Below are 18,423 nucleotides of genomic sequence, written 5' to 3' on the forward strand. Positions count from 1 at the left end.
AGACTAGTGTTATTCTAGCCAGCCAGGCAGCTAGGTCCCAGATACACCAGACTAGTGTTATTCTAGCCAGCCAGGCAGCTAGGTTATCATCACCAGACTAGTGTTATTCTAGCCAGCCAGGCAGCTAGGTCCCAGATACACCAGACTAGTGTTATTCTAGCCAGCCAGGCAGTTAGGTTATCATCACCAGACTAGTGTTATTCTAGCCAGCCAGGCAGCTAGGTCCCAGATACACCAGACTAGTGTTATTCTAGCCAGCCAGGCAGCTAGGTCATCATCACCAGACTAATGTTATTCTAACCAGCCAGGCAGCTAGGTCATCATCACCAGACTAGTGTTATTCTAGCCAACCAGGCAGTTAGGTTATCATCACCAGACTAGTGTTATTTTAGCCAGCCATGCAGCTAGGTCCCAGATACACCAGACTAGTGTTATTCTAGCCAGCCAGGCAGCTAGGTCATCATCACCAGACTAGTGTTATTCTAACCAGCCAGGCAGCTAGGTCATCATCACCAGACTAGTGTTATTCTAGCCAGCCAGGCAGCTAGGTCATCATCACCAGACTAGTGTTATTCTAGCCAGCCAGGCAGCTAGGTCCCAGATACACCGGACTTGTGTTATTCTAGCCAGCCAGGCAGCTGGGTCCCAGATACACCAGACTAGTGTTATTCTAGCCAGCCAGGCAGCTAGGTCCCAGATACACCAGACTAGTGTTATTCTAGCCAGCCAGGCAGCTAGGTCCCAGATACACCAGACTAGTGTTATTCTAGCCAGCCAGGCAGCTAGGGTCCCAGATACACCAGACTAGTGTTATTCTAGCCAGCCAGGCAGCTAGGTTATCGTCACCAGACTAGTGTTATTCTAGCCAGCCAGGCAGCTAGGTCCCAGATACACCAGACTAGTGTTATTCTAGCCAGCCAGGCAGCTAGGTCCCAGATACACCAGTCTAGTGTTATTCTAGCCAGCCAGGCAGCTAGGTCATCATCACCAGACTAGTGTTATTCTAGCCAGCCAGGCAGCTAGGTCATCATCACCAGACTAGTGTTATTCTAGCCAGCCAGGCAGCTAGGTCATCATCACCAGACTAGTGTTATTCTAGCCAGCCAGGCAGCTAGGTCCCAGATACACCAGACTAGTGTTATTCTAGCCAGCCAGGCAGCTAGGTTATCATCACCAGACTAGTGTTATTCTAGCCAGCCAGGCAGCTAGGTCCCAGATACACCAGACTAGTGTTATTCTAGCCAGCCAGGCAGCTAGGTTATCATCACCAGACTAGTGTTATTCTAGCCAGCCAGGCAGCTAGGTCCCAGATACACCAGACTAGTGTTATTCTAGCCAGCCAGGCAGTTAGGTTATCATCACCAGACTAGTGTTATTCTAGCCAGCCAGGCAGCTAGGTCCCAGATACACCAGACTAGTGTTATTCTAGCCAGCCAGGCAGCTATGTCATCATCACCAGACTAGTGTTATTCTAGCCAGCCAAGGCAGCTTGGTCATCAAATCAAATCTAATTTTATTTGTCACATGCGCCGAGTACAATGTGAAGTGCTGACTACAAGCCCTTACCCAACAATACAGTTTTATGAAAATAGAGTTAAGAAAATATTTACTAAATAAACAAATAATAATAACGAGGCAATATGCAGGGGGTACCGCTACAGAATCAATGTGTGGGGGTACAGGTTACGCGAGGTAATTGAGGTAATCTGTACATGTAGGTAGGGGTAAAGTGACTATGTATAGATAATAGACAGTGGGTAGCAGCAGTGTAAAAATAAAGGGGGGGGGTAGAAGCTGTTAAGGAACCTTTTGGACCTAGACTTGGCGCTCCGGTACCGCTTGCCATGCAGCAGCAGAGAGAACAATCTATGACTTGGGTGACTGGAGTCTTTGACAATTTTTTGGGCCTTCCTCTGACACCGCCTGGTATAGAGGTCCTGGATGGCAGGAAGCTTGGCCCCAGTGATGTACTGGGCAGTACGCACTACTCTCTGTAGCACCTTATGGTCGGATGCCAAGCAGTTGCCATACCAGGCGTTGATGCAACCAGTCAGGATGCTCTCGATGGTGCAGCTGTAGAACTTTCTGAGGATCTGGAGACCCATGCCAAATATTTTCAGTCTCCTGAGGGTGAATAGGCATTGTCGTGCCCTCTTCATGACTGTCTTGGTGTGTTTGGACCATGATAGTTCGTTGGTGATGTGGACACCAAGGAACTTGAAACTCTCAACCCACTCACTACAGCCACGTCGATGCGTGTTCGGCCCTCCTTTTCCTGTTGTCCACGATCATCTCCTTTGTCTTGCTCACGTTGAGGGAGAGATTGTTATCCTGGCACCACACGGCCAGGTCTCTGACCTCCTCCCTATAGGCCGTCTCATCGTCGTCGGTGATCAGGCCTACCACCGTTGTGTCGTCTGCAGACTTAAATGATGGTGTTGGAGTCGTGCTTGGCCACGCAGTCGTGGGTGAACAGGGAGTACAGGAGGGGACTGAGCACGCACCCCTGAGGGGCCCCCGTGTTGAGGATCAGCGTGGCAGATGTGTTGTTGCCTACCCTTACCACCTGGGGGCGGCCCGTCAGGAAGTCCAGGATCCAGTTGCAGAAGGAGGTGTTTAGTCCCAGGGTACTTAGCTTAGTGATGAGCTCTTCTTTGCTACTCTTGACTGCTACTGTATATACTAGGCAGTGTCAGAGGAAGGCCCAAAAAATTGTAATAGACTCCAGCCACCCAAGTCATAGACTGTTCTCTCTGCTACCGCACGGCAAGCGGTACCGGAGCGCCAAGACTAGTTCCAAAAGGCTACTTAACAGTTTCTACCCCCAAGCCATAAGACTGCTGAACAATTAATAAAATGGCCACCCGGACTATTTATTTTGTTTTTACACTGCTGCTACTCGCTGTTTATTATCTATGTATAGTCACTTTACCCCAACCTACATGTAAACTACCTCGACTAACCTGTACCCCCGCACATTGACTCGGTACCGGTTCCCCCTGTATATAGCCTCGTTATTGTTGTGTACTTTTATTGTGTTACTTTTCATTTTTTTACTTTAGTTTATTTAGTAAATATTTTCTTAACTCTATTTCTTGAACTGCATTGTCGGTTAAGGGCTTGTAAGTAAGCATTTCACGGTAACCTCTTGTATTCGGCGCATGTGACTAATACAATTTGATTTGATTTGAAATGATTGTGAACATGTTTATTTTCTTCCCACATAGGACAGTCAGACTTTGTGTGTTTTTTTTCGGAATGTGGAGAACTCTAGAACTCACTGTGGAACTCCACCTAGTGGTGATGAATGACCGTCTGACTGCCTTCTGACACATCATTTATAAACTCCTCTGTTCTGTTCTGTCCAGAGATGCTGGAGAGGAGCTGGGAACTCTACACGACTCTACACTACCCTACCCTACTCTACACTACCCTACTCTACTCTACACAACTCTACAGTCGTGGTCAAAAGTTTTGAGAATGACACAAATACTAATTTTCACAAAGTCTGCTGCCTCAGTTTTGATAATGGCAATTTGCATATACTCCAGAATGTCATGAAGAGTGATCAGTTGAATTAATTGCAAAGTCCCTCTTTGCCTTGAAAATGAACTTAATCCCCCAAAAACATTTCCACTGCATTTCAGCCCTGCCACAAAAGGACCAGCTGACATCATGTCAGTGATTCTCTCGTTAACACAGGTGAGAGTGTTGACGAGGACAAGGCTGGAGACCACTCTGTCATGCTGATTGAGTTAGAATAACAGACTGGAAGCTTTAAAAGGAGGGTGGTGCTTGAAATCATTGTTCTTCCTCTGTTAACCATGGTTACCTGCAAGGAAACACGTGCCGTCATCATTGCTTTGCACAACAATGGCTTCACAGGCAAGGATATTGCTGCTAGTAAGAACTTCAAGGAGAGCGGTTCAATTGTTGTGAAGAAGGCGTCAGGGCGCCCAAGAAAGTCCAGCAAGCGCCAGGACCGTCTCCTAAAGTTGATTCAGCTGCGGGATCGGGGCACCACCAGTGCAGAGCTTGCTCAGGAATGGCAGCAGGCAGGTGTGAGTGCATCTGCATGCACAGTGAGGCGATGACTTTTGGAGGATGGCCTGGTGTCAAGAAGGGCAGCAAAGAAGCCACTTCTCTCCAGGAAAAACATCACGGTACAGGGATTGGACTGCTGAGGACTGGGGTAAAGCCATTTTCTCTGATGAATCCCCTTTCCGATTGTTTGGGGCATCCGGAAAACCCCTTGTCCGGAGAAGACAAGGTGAGCGCTACCCTCAGTCCTGTGTCTGTAACGATCCCGGCTGTCTGAGTCGGGGTCTGGTCGTAATCTCCAGTTTCCCGAGGGTTCGGGAACGCTCCGGGGAGCGCTCTGGTTTCCGCACCTGCTTCCTATTAGCAATCTGCACACCTGGGCCTAATCAGCACCTTTCTTAGGCTCTGGCCCAACATCCAGTTCCTGCCGGATCGTTAGCCATGAACAGTAGGTGTTCTGTGTATCAGTTGAGCGTTCTAGCGTGAGTTTTGTTATTTTGTACTTTGTTGAGTTTTTGTGTTCTTACCTCCGTTTTTGTTCCACCTGCAGTCACACGTCCGGAACCTTCACCCCACCTCTGCCTGATGGTCGGCGGCTGCCGAGCCATCACTGGACCCAGACTGCACCCCCAACTACTCAACCACGCCGCCCGCTCTGTCCCTGGATTATACTGCACCTTTGTCGTATCTAATAAACCCTCACCTTCGTTCAACTCTCCTTGTCCTGGTCTGCTTTTGGGTTCTGGCTGAGGGAACTGTGACAGAACGATCCGGCCAATTATGAACCCAGCGGACCTGGACTCTGTTCGCCATGCCATTACCCAGCAGGAGAAGATGTTGGGCCATCATAGCATGGTACTACAGGAGATCGCGTTGTCAGTTCGGAACCTTTCTACCGGCCTGACGGAGGTCCAGAACCAACGCCAGTGTCCGGTGGAGGACTCACTACCGGTTTCACCCATCTCGCCTGCCGCTTCTGAAGTTGTGTCCCTCCGTGAGCCCAAGGTCCCGACGCCGGATAAATATGAGGGGGAGCTGGGAAGATGCCGTTCCTTCCTTATGCAGTGTGGATTAGTGTTCGATCTACAGCCCTACTCTTATGCCACTGACAAGGCTAGGATAGCCTTTTTTGATTGAGTTGCTGCGTGGTCGAGCGCTGGAGTGGGCTTCAGCCGTTTGGGAACGACAGGATCCCTGCATGGCTTCATACCAGGGGTTCACGGCCGAGATGAGGAAGCTCTTCGACCATTCCGTCCGAGGGGGGGACGCAGCTAGGCGTCTGTTTTCTCTTCACCAAGGAACTGCGTAGCGTGGCCGACTTCGTGATCGAGTTCAAGACGTTGGCTGTGGAGAGTGGGTGGAACGAGGAGTCTTTGCAAGCGGCCTTTTACCAGGGCCTGTCGGAGCAGCTCAAGGATGAGTTGATCTCCTATCCGGAGCCTAGTGACCTGGACAGCTTGGTAGCCTTGTCTATTCGGGTGGATAATCGAGTCCGAGAGCCGAAGGAGGGAGAAGCAATGGGGTCCGTCCCAATCGATCAGCTTCTCAGTTCCCAGTCGGATCGGGTGGTGGACCAGAACACGTCGATCATTCTCCACCACTAAGGATTAGTAGAGAGGACCTCTCTCCCGATTCTGAACCCATGCAAGTGGGGCGGCACGGGTTAACCACGGAGGAGCGTCAACATAGACGTAAGACCAACTGCTGCCTCTACTGTGGTCGCTCGGGACATTACATCTCCACTTGTTCCCGGCGGTCGTCAAACTGCCCGGCTCGCTAAAGTTGGGAGGACTTTTAGCGAGCCAGTTTCAACCTCTCAGTACCTCTGTCAGACCCCGCTTCCCGGCTACCCTTGTGAACAGGAATCAGAGCTTAGCGCTTAACGCGTTTATCGATTCAGGTGCCGATGGAAGCTTTCTTGATGCCGAGTTGGTGGGGCTGGGGCTTTCCAAGGAGCAATTGCCGGAAGCCATTGAAGCGACCACTCTGAACGGCAGTAGTCTGGCACGTATCACGATGAGGACTGAACCGGTTAAGATGCGGTTGTCGGGGAATCATTCGGAGATGATTTCATTTTTCATTCTGCCGTCTTCCCATGTTCCTCTGGTTCTTGGATACCCCTGGCTGAAGGAACACAATCCCACGTTCGATTGGGCGACGGGCAAGGTAACGAGTTGGAGCCTTGATTGTCATGCTAACTGTCTCAAGACTGCCTGCCCCCATGCGGTTCCCAGTCAGGTGATTGAGGCTAAACCCCCCAGATTTGTCCCTGGTTCCCGAGACATATCACGATTTGGGGGAAGTTTTCAGTAAGCAGAAGGCTCTGTCACTTCCTCCCCCACCGACCATATGATTGTGCCATCAACCTGGTTCCTGGAGCTGTCTACCCCAAGGGAAGGTTATACAGTATCTCCCGACCTGAACGTGAGGCGTTGGAGACCTACATCAAGGAGTCCCTAGCTGCTGGTCTCGTTCGTCCCTCGTCATCACCCCTGGGGGCAGGATTCTTCTTTGTGGGAAAGAAGGATGGCTCTCTTCGACCGTGTATTGATTATCGGGGGTTGAATGACATCACGGTCAAGAACAAGTATCCCCTGCCCTTGATGAGTTCTGCCTTCGACTCCTTACAGGGTGCTACGGTGTTCACCAAGCTAGACCTACGCAATGCGTATCACCTGGTCCGGATCAGAGAGGGGGACGAGTGGTTGACGGGTTTCAATACACCGATGGGTCACCGAGTATCAGGTGATGCCGTTTGGACTGACCAATGCTCCAGCGGTATTCCAGAGTATGGTGAACGACGTCCTGAGAGATATGATCGGTCTCTTCGTGTTTGTTTACCTGGATGACATTCTGATCTTCTCGAAGGAACCTTCCGACCACGTCCAGCATGTCCGGCAGGTTCTGCAGCGATTGTTGGAGAATCGTCTGTTCGTGAAGGCCGAGAAGTGCGAGTTTCACGCCCACACTACATCCTTTCTCGGGTACATCATCTCCAGGGGTGAGATTAGGATGGATCAGGAGAAGGTTAGAGCGGTTCTGGAATGGGTCCAGCCCGGTACGAGATTGCAACTCCAGAGATTTTTGGGGTTTGCGAATTTCTACCGCAGATTCATCCGGGATTACAGCCGTGTGGCCGCTCCATTAACTGCCTTGACTTCCAGTATCAGGACCTTCAAGTGGAATCCGGAGGCGGATCGTGCGTTTCTGGATTTGAAGAGGCGATTCACCAACGCACCGATTCTCTCTCAACCGGACACGGCCCGTCAGTTCGTCGTTGAAGTGGACGCGTCGGATGTGGGAGTTGGCGCCATCCTGTCGCAGCGATGCTCCACGGACAGTAAACTCCATCCCTGCGCCTACTACTCTCGTCGCCTTTCGCCTGCAGAGAGGAATTACGATGTGGGTAACCGGGAGCTTCTCGCGGTGAAACTTGCCTTGGAGAGTGGCGCCACTGGTTGGAGGGGGCGGAGCAACCGTTTATTGTCTGGACTGACCACAAGAATCTTGCTTACGTGCAATCGGCTAAACGTCTCAACTCCCCGTCAGGCCAGGTGGGCGTTGTTTTTCGGACGATTCAAGTTTGCCCTGACGTTCCGACCTGGATCTAAGAACGGCAAGGCGGACGCCTTGTCCCGGATGTTCTCCAAGACGGAGGAGAGTGGGTCCAAGACCGAGACTATTCTCCCCCGGAACTGCGTCGTGGGAGCAGTGATGTGGAAGATTGAGGAGGAGGTGCTGGCGGCCCTTCGGACTCAGCCCGGTCCCGGTAACGGGTCCACCCGGTCGGTTGTTTGTGCCTGAGTCGGTTCGTCCTGCTGTCCTCAAATGGTCCCACGCCAGCAAGATGGCTTGTCACCCCGGCGTGGCTCGGACTATGGCGTTTCTTCGCAGACGTTTTTGGTGGCCTGCCATGGCCGAGGATACTCGGGGGTTTTGTTGCTGCCTGTCCAGTGTGTGCGCAGAATAAGAGTACCAATCGGCCCAGCTCTGGACTACTTCATCCCCTTCCTATTCCCCGGCGTCCATGGTCGCATCTGGCCCTGGACTTCGTCACGGGGTTGCCCGCTTCTGAGGGGAACACGGTCGTTCTGACTATCGTGGACAGATTCAGCAAGTTCGCCCACTTTGTGCCTATTGCCAAGCTTCCCTCTGCCTCGGAGACGTCCGAGATCCTGGTTAGGGAGGTTTTCAGGGTCCACGGTTTGCCCAGTGATATCGTTTCCGACCGTGGCCCTCAGTTTACCTCTGCTGTCTGGAAGTCCTTCTGTTTGGCCATTGGAGCTACAGTCAGTCTCACATCTGGTTTTCACCCCCAATCCAATGGTCAGGCGGAGAGAGCCAACCAGAAGATGGAATCCACGCTACGCTGTCTGGTCTCTTCCAACCCCACCTCCTGGGCCTCTCAGTTGCCTTGGGTTGAGTATGCCCACAATACTCTCCCCTACATCTGCCACTGGGATGTCTCCCTTCCAGTGCCTGTATGGCTACCAACCTCCCCTGTTCCCTTCTCAGGAGAAGGAGCTCTCAGTGCCTTCTGTTCAGGCCCATATTCGGCGTTGCCACCGGACCTGGCATCGGGCCAGAAAGGCACTCCTTAGAGGTTCGGACCGGTATCAGCTCCAGGCGAATCGTCGCCGGATCCCCGCTCCCACCTATACCATCGGAGATAGGGTTTGGTTGGCCACACGGGATCTTCCGTTACGGACTGAGTCTAGGAAGTTGTTACCGAAGTTTATTGGTCCGTTTGTGGTGGAGAAGGTGATCAATCCAGTGGCAGTGCGACTCAAACTACCGAGGACGCTCAGAGTCCATCCCACCTTTCATGTCTCCTGCCTCAAGCCTGTCTTCCTCAGTCCTCTGTTGCCTCCTCCGCCTCCTCCTCCTCCTCCTCGGATGATCGGAGGTGGTCCTGCCTACACGGTGCGTCGATTATGGATTCCAGACGGCGGGGCCGGGGTTTCAGTATCTCGTGGACTGGGAGGGGTATGGTCCTGAGGAGAGGAGTTGGATTCCGCGGCGACAGGTCCTAGATGCGGATCTCATCAGGGACTTTTACCGCCTCCATCCTGGCGCTCCGGGGAGTCCGCCCGGTGGCGTTCGTCGGAGGGGGTACTGTAACGATCCCGGCTGTCTGAGTCGGGGTCTGGTCGTAATCTCCAGTTTCCCGAGGGTTCGGGAACGCTCCGGGGAGCGCTCTGGTTTCCGCACCTGCTTCCTATTAGCAATCTGCACACCTGGGCCTAATCAGCACCTTTCTTAGGCTCTGGCCCAACATCCAGTTCCTGCCGGATCGTTAGCCATGAACAGTAGGTGTTCTGTGTATCAGTTGAGCGTTCTAGCGTGAGTTTTGTTATTTTGTACTTTGTTGAGTTTTTGTGTTCTTACCTCCGTTTTTGTTCCACCTGCAGTCACACGTCCGGAACCTTCACCCCACCTCTGCCTGATGGTCGGCGGCTGCCGAGCCATCACTGGACCCAGACTGCACCCCCAACTACTCAACCACGCCGCCCGCTCTGTCCCTGGATTATACTGCACCTTTTGTCGTATCTAATAAACCCTCACCTTCGTTCAACTCTCCTTGTCCTGGTCTGCTTTTGGGTTCTGGCTGAGGGAACTGTGACAGTGTCATGCCAACAGTAAAGCATCCTGAGACCATTCATGTGTGGGGTTGCTTCTCAGCCAAGGGAGTGGGCTCACTCACAATTTTGCCTAAGAACACAGCCATAAATAAAGAATGGTACCAACACATCCTCCGAGAGCAACTTCTCCCAACCATCCAAGAACAGTTTGGTGACGACCAATGCCTTTTCCAGCATGATGGAGCACCTTGCCATAAGGCAAAAGTGATAACTAAGTGGCTCGGGGAACAAAACATCGAAATCTTGGGTCCATGGCCAGGAAACTCCCCAGACCTTAATCCCATTGAGAACTTGTGGTCGATCCTCAAGAGGCGGGTGGACAAACAAAACCCCACAAATTCTGACAAACTCCAAGCATTGATTATGCAATAATGGGCTGCCATCAGTCAGGATGTGGCCCAGAAGTTAATTAACAACATGCCAGGGTGGATTTCAGAGGTCTTGAATAAGAAGGGTCAACACTGCAAATTTTGACTCTATGCATAAACGTAATGTAATTGTCAATAAAAGCCTTTTGACTCTTATGGAATGCTTGTAATTATACTTCAGTATACCATAGTAACATCTGACAAAAATATCTCATAACACTGAAGCAGCGAACTTTGTGAAGACCAATACTTTTGACCACGACTGCACTCTACACTACACTACTCTACACTTCACTACTCTACACTACGCTACTCTACAGTATTCTACTCTACACTACTCTAGACTACACTACCCTACACTACTCTAATCTACACTATACTACTCTACACTACTCTACAGTATTCTACCCTACACTATACTACTCTACTCTACACTACACTATACTACTCTACTCTACACTACTCTACACACAACTACAGATAGCATGATAGCATAGTAACTACAGATAGCATGATAGCATAGTAACTACAGATAGCATGATAGCATAATAACTACAGATAGCATAGTGACTACAGATAGCATGATAGCATAGTAACTACAGATAGCATGATAGCATAGTAACTACAGATAGCATTATAGCATAGTAACTACAGATAGCATAGTGACTACAGATAGCATGATAGCATAGTAACTACAGATAGCGTGATAGCATAGTAACCACAGATAGCGTGATAGCATAGTAACTACAGATAGCATGATAGCATAGTAACTACAGATAGCATGATAGCATAGTAACTACAGATAGCATGATAGCATAGTAACTACAGATAGCGTGATAGCATAGTAACCACAGATAGCATAGTAACTATACAGCACTTCTGTACAGCACTTCGAGATATTAGCTGATGTAAGAAGGGCTATATAAAATAAAATTGATTGATTGATTGAACTACAGATAGCATAGTAACTACAGATAGCATAGTAACTACAGATAGCATGATAGCATAGTAACTACAGATAGCGTGATAGCATAGTAACCACAGATAGCGTGATAGCATAGTAACTACAGATAGCATGATAGCATAGTAACTACAGATAGCATAGTAACTACAGATAGCGTGATAGCATAGTAACCACAGATAGCGTGATAGCATAGTAACTACAGATAGCATAGTAACCACAGATAGCATAGTAACCACAGATAGCATAGTAACCACAGATAGCATAGTAACTACAGATAGCATGATAGCATAGTAACTACAGATAGCATGATAGCATAGTAACTACAGATAGCATAGTAACTACAGATAGCGTGATAGCATAGTAACCACAGATAGCGTGATAGCATAGTAACTACAGATAGCATGATAGCATAGTAACTACAGATAGCATAGTAACTACAGATAGCATAGTAACTACAGATAGCATGATCGCATAGTAACTACAGATAGCATGATAGCATAGTAACTACAGATAGCGTGATAGCATAGTAACTACAGATAGCATGATAGCATAGTAACTACAGATAGCATAGTAACTACAGATAGCATAGTAACTACAGATAGCATGATCGCATAGTAACTACAGATAGCATGATAGCATAGTAACTACAGATAGCATAGTAACTACAGATAGCATGATAGCATAGTAACTACAGATAGCATGATAGCATAGTAACTACAGATATCATAGTAACTACAGATAGCATGATAGCATAGTAACTACAGATAGCATGATAGCATAGTAACTACAGATAGCATGATAGCATAGTAACTACATATAGCATGATAGCATAGTAACTACAGATAGCATGATAGCATAGTAACTACAGATAGCATAGTAACTACAGATAGCATAGTAACTACAGATAGCATGATAGCATAGTAACTACAGATAGCATAGTAACTACATATAGCATGATAGCATAGTAACTACAGATAGCATGATAGCATAGTAACTACAGATAGCATAGTAACTACAGATAGCATGATATCATAGTAACTACAGATAGCATGATAGCATAGTAACTACATATAGCATAGTAACTACAGATAGCATGATAGCATAGTAACTACAGATAGCATGATAGCATAGTAACTACAGATAGCATAGTAACTACAGATAGCATGATAGCATAGTAACTACAGATAGCATGATAGCATAGTAACTACATATAGCATAGTAACTACAGATAGCGTGATAGCATAGTAACTACAGATAGCATGATAGCATAGTAACTACAGATAGCATAGTAACTACAGATAGCATGATAGCATAGTAACTACAGATAGCAGTGCTACTACTCAGATTTTATGGCTTATCCATGGAGCTAGCTCAATCACACACCAATGATAGGTCTAATGATTCATCCACATTTGAATTGCTGTGTTGTAAAGTCCCTGTGTTTGTGTGTCTGTTTGTGTGTGAGTGTGGCACTGCATCCAGCCTGCCGCTCGCCCGCTCCGAGATGCAGAGGAGAGGTCAGGTCACATGCAGGCATGCCTTACGTGATGAGTAGCTTTGCTTGAGACGTGAAGACTTGTGTCTCAGTGAGCTAACTCAGTGGGCTAACTCAGTGGGCTAACTCAGTGGGCTAACTCAGTGGGCTAACTCAGTGGGCTAACTCAGTGTGGAACATGTTAATCTCCCTCTCATCCTGATATGCAGCACATATTTGATGCTGCTTCAACAACAGCCTTAAATCAATTATATCTAACAGCCTTAAAATCAATTATATCTAAGAAGTTAATGGATATGAATGTATCTATACTCATTACCACAGACTGCAGTACCAGACCTTATCCCCTGGGTCCCAGCTTCCCATTATGCTATCAGACAGGCTCCAACAGTAACGCTCTGCCATTCTCTGAGCTGAGCACCTCTGGAAGGTCTCCCGGCCCACAGGGAACCATTAGTAGATTTCCATTACCCATTCTCATGACCTAGCTCTCCGCTGTTCCCTCCTCACCCCCTTCAGCCCCTCCTCACCCCCTTCAGCCCCTCCTTACCCCTCCAACAGCCCCTTCAGCCCCTCCTTGCCCCTCCATCACTCCCTTCAGCCACTCGCCCCTCCATCAACCCCTTCAGCCACTCGCCCCTCCATCAACCCCTTCAGCCACTCGCCCCTGCCCCGCCTCACCCCTCCATCACTCCCTTCAGCCACTCGCCCCTCCATCACTCCCTTCAGCCACTCGCCCCTCCATCACTCCCTTCAGCCACTCGCCCCTCCATCATCCCCTTCAGCCCCTCACCCCTCCATCACCCCCTTCAGCCACTCGCCCCTCCATCACCCCCTTCAGCCCCTCACCCCGCCATCACCCCCTTCAGCCACTCGCCCCTCCATCTTCCAACTTCAATAAATAATGATTTCATAAATATTCATTACATACCGGTAAGCAACGACGAGTAAATGGTTTGCGAGTCCATAGGATAGCAAGCTAGCATAATAGTTGGTGATGTTGACATTGTAGTGTGGCCAAGCCCATGAAGTGACTCTTTACACTGCATGCAAGAATTTCCTTTGTGTTGTTTTAGGAAGTCAGCCTCCTCTGCATTATCTCACCAACCCCCCTCTCGTCCCACCTCTGGGTAGGAAAGGTTCAGTTGTCTCAGGAATGCTGCATTATCTCACCAATCCCCAGCTTGTCCCACCTCTGGATAGGAGAGGTTCAGTTGTCTCAGGAATGCTGCATTATCTCACCAACCCCTTCTTGTCCCACCTCTGGATAGGAGAGGTTCAGTTGTCTCAGGAATGCTGCATTATCTCACCAACCCCCATCTCGTCCCACCTCTGGGTAGGAGAGGTTCAGTTGTCTCAGGAATGCTGCATTATCTCACCAACCCCTTCTTGTCCCACCTCTGGATAGGAGAGGTTCAGTTGTCTCAGGAATGCTGCATTATCTCACCAACCCCCATCTCGTCCCATCTCTGGATAGGAGAGGTTCAGTTGTCTCAGGAATGCTGCATTATCTCACCAATCCCCATCTTGTCCCACCTCTGGATAGGAGAGGTTCAGTTGTCTCAGGAATGCTGCATTATCTCACCAACCCCCTTCTTGTCCCACCTCTGGATAGGAGAGGTTCAGTTGTCTCAGGAATGCTGCATTATCTCACCAACCCCCATCTTGTCCCACCTCTGGGTAGGAGAGGTTCAGTTGTCTCAGGAATGCTGCATTATCTCACCAATCCCCATCTTGTCCCACCTCTGGGTAGGAGAGGTTCAGTTGTCTCAGGAATGCTGCATTATCTCACCAACCCCTTCTTGTCCCACCTCTGGATAGGAGAGGTTCAGTTGTCTCAGGAATGCTGCATTATCTCACCAACCCCCATCTCGTCCCATCTCTGGGTAGGAAAGGTTCAGTTGTCTCAGGAATGCTGCATTATCTCACCAACCCCCATCTCGTCCCACCTCTGGGTAGGAGAGGTTCAGTTGTCTCAGGAATGCTGCATTATCTCACCAATCCCCATCTTGTCCCACCTCTGGGTAGGAGAGGTTCAGTTGTCTCAGGAATGCTGCATTATCTCACCAACCCCTTCTTGTCCCACCTCTGGATAGGAGAGGTTCAGTTGTCTCAGGAATGCTGCATTATCTCACCAACCCCCATCTCGTCCCACCTCTGGGTAGGAAAGGTTCAGTTGTCTCAGGAATGCTGCATTATCTCACCAATCCCCAGCTTGTCCCACCTCTGGATAGGAAAGGTTCAGTTGTCTCAGGAATGCTGCATTATCTCACCAATCCCCAGCTTGTCCCACCTCTGGATAGGAGAGGTTCAGTTGTCTCAGGAATGCTGCATTATCTCACCAACCCCTTCTTGTCCCACCTCTGGATAGGAGAGGTTCAGTTGTCTCAGGAATGCTGCATTATCTCACCAACCCCCATCTCGTCCCACCTCTGGGTAGGAGAGGTTCAGTTGTCTCAGGAATGCTGCATTATCTCACCAACCCCCATCTTGTCCCACCTCTGGGTAGGAGAGGTTCAGTTGTCTCAGGAACGCTGCATTATCTCACCAATCAATTGTCTTTACATCCTCTAGGTCTGATATCTGATTGGAGGTTCACTTTACGGTAATGCTATTGGTCAACAAGTCAGATGTTATAAAAGGGTCTTAGATTCATTGTTCTTTCTCTTATGTGTTCCTGACCTGCTGTGGTGAGATATACACTCTTTCTTTCTCCCTCCACCCAGGGACTCTTGGGGCATGGCCTTTGACCTCTCTCTCTCTCTCTCCCTCTCTGATCATTCCTAGAATAATGCTTTGTAATGCGTGTTGATGCTTTGTAATTTAACATTATGCCTTGTATAATGTCATCATTAATTTGACAAAGTAATGAAATACACTTGTATTTAGAATTCTATTCTCAGACATTTCTTGATTCCCTAATGCTTGCTTGCATATTTTTATGATCTTTTCGGAGTCAGATAAACATTGTAATAGGCTAATTGCATAGTCTTATTATGTGAGGTTTATATGATAGCCTATATATTAAATATTACCCCACTACCATATGAACAAATCTTGTCACTCGCTAATGTTAGCTAGCTAGCCAACTTCAGCTAACTTAGTCACGTCAAACATTGAACCTGGAATGACAGAACACTAGCTGTAAGTCGCTTTGGATTGTCACGATCGTCGTAAGGAATTGACCAAGGCGCAGCGTGTTGAGCGAACATCGTAGACTTTATTTAATTAAAGATACCACGATCAAAACAACAAACCAAAAATGACGAAAGTGAAGTCCAAATCTGACACTGACTAAACAGGATCAAGGAAACAAAAACCCACAAAACCCAGGTGAAACCACACAGTATAAATATGGCTCCCAATCAGAGATAACGAGCCGACAGCTGACACTCGTTACCTCCGATTGGGAGTCATATGACTAATAAAGAACAATTAACCCAAACATAGAAATGCACAACCAGAAATCCCCAACATAGAAATACACCCAAACAATGAAACTAAACAACCCTGGCTCAAATATCAAGGTCCGTGGAGCCAGAGTGTCACATTACCCCCCCCTAAAGGTGCGACCTCCGGGCGCACCAGCATACAGTCTCGGGGAGGGTCTGGGTGGGCGTCTGTCCCTGGTGGCGGCTCTGGCCCAGGTCGTGGTCCCCCACCCCACCTTAGTCACTATCCGCTTCCGTATTCCCTTCCTCATGACCACCCCCCAACTAAACCCCCACTGGATTAAGGGGCGGCACCGGACTACGGGGCAGTACCGGACTAAGGGGCAGTACCTGACTAGATGGCGGATCCTGGCTGGCTGGCTCTGGCGGATCCCGGCGGGAAGGCTCTGGCTGCTCCTGTCTGGCGGAAGGCTCTGGCTGCTCCTGTCTGGCGGAAGGCTCTGGCTGCTCCTGTCTGGCGGAAGGCTCTGGCTGATCCTGTCTGGCGGAAGGCTCTGGCTGATCCTGTCTGGCGGAAGGCTCTGGCTGATCCTGTCTGGCGGAGAGCTCTAGCGGCTCCGGTCTGGCGGACGGCTCTGAAGGCTCGGCAGACGGGCGGCTTTGCAGGCTCAGTACAGACGGGCAGTTCAGACGAGCGTTGGGCAGACGGACAGTTCAGGACGGCGTTGGGCAGACGGGCAGTTCAGGCGCCGTTGGGCAGACGGGCAGTTCAGACGGCGTTGGGCAGACGGGCAGTTCAGACGGCGTTGGGCAGACGGGCAGTTCAGGCGCCCGTTGGGCAGACGGCCAGTTCAGGCCGGCTGGCGACGCACATCGTGGACCTGGTGCGTGGAGTAGGAACAGGCCGGACCGTACCGGGAACACCCACCACTGGCCTTAACTGGGGATCAAGAACGGACCGGACCAGACTGGGAACACACTTCAGTCTCTGCATGCCGTGCCACAACAACTTCCCTCCCTCTACTCGCCAATGGCTCCCGTAATCCGATAGCCTTCTCTCCTTTTCTCCCTGTGGCAGCCTCCTGCTGCCCAGGCGCCAAACCATGTGCCCCCAAAAATGTTTTGGGGAGTAACCACGGGCTTCCAGCCTCGACTCCGCGCTTCCTCTTCATACCACCTCCTCTCGGCTGCAGCTGCCTCCAGCTCTTCACGAGGGCGGTGATATTCCTCCTCAGACCACCTCCTCTCGGCTGCAGCTGCCTCCAGCTCTTCACGAGGGCGATGATGTTCCTCCGGTTGTGCCCAAGGACCCTTTCCAGCCCGAATCTCCTCCCATGTCCAAAAGTCCTTAGGAGGCATCCATAACTCCTGTGTCCAGACCCCTTGCTCCTGGACGCGCTGCTTGGTCCTTTTTTGGTGGGTTTTTCTGTCACGATCGTCGTAAGGAATTGACCAAGGCGCAGCGTGTTGAGCGAACATCGTAGACTTTATTTAATTAAAGATACCACGATCAAAACAACAAACCAAAAAATGACGAAAGTGAAGTCCAAATCTGACACTGACTAAACAGGATCAAGGAAACAAAACCCACAAAACCCAGGTGAAACCACACAGTATAAATATGGCTCCCAATCAGAGATAACGAGCCGACAGCTGACACTCGTTACCTCCGATTGGGAGTCATATGACTAATAAAGAACAATTAACCCAAACATAGAAATGCACAACCAGAAATCCCCAACATAGAAATACACCCAAACAATGAAACTAAACAACCCTGGCTCAAATATCAAGGTCCGTGGAGCCAGAGTGTCACATGGATAAAAGCGTCTGCTAAATGGCATATTATATTATTATTATTATATTATTATATTATATTATAGTTTGTTTGAGAAGTTTTTTTTTTATTGTCATTTACTTGGGTATGTCCATGATAATGATGTTTTGATGTGTGATTTTGCCTGTCTCAGAAAAATATATCTGGTCTCTTCTGGGCACCGTTCACTCGTAGGGAAGAGTGGGGTAAATTGATCCAAGGGTTGGTTGAAACACCCCTTGTTTCTAGGAACCATACACAAAAAAAGTCTGTGAAGAAAGACACCACATGGAAAAAGTGGTAAATAAGTTACTGTAAGTAAAACATTTCGCGATTAGGCCTGGCTCGCAGTCGGCGTTCCAATTCATCCCAAAGGTGTTCGATGGGTTTGCCACAAAGTTGGAAGCACAGAATCGTCTAGAATGTCATTGTATGCTGTAGCGTTAAGATTTCCCTTCACTGGAACTAAGGGGCCTAGCCCGAACCATGAAAAACAGCCCCAGACCATTATTCCTCCTCCACCAAACTTTACAGTTGGCACTATGCATTCAGGCAGGTAGTGTTCTCCTGGCATCCGCCAAACCCAGATTAGTCTGTTGGACTGCCAGATGGTCACTCCAGAGAACGCGTTTCCACTGCTCCAGTGTCCAATGGCGTTGTGCTTTACACCACTCCAGCCGATGCTTGGCATTGCGCATGGTGATC

The sequence above is a fragment of the Coregonus clupeaformis genome, chromosome 12, assembly GCF_020615455.1.
Source record: "Coregonus clupeaformis isolate EN_2021a chromosome 12, ASM2061545v1, whole genome shotgun sequence".
NCBI lineage: Eukaryota > Metazoa > Chordata > Actinopteri > Salmoniformes > Salmonidae > Coregonus > Coregonus clupeaformis.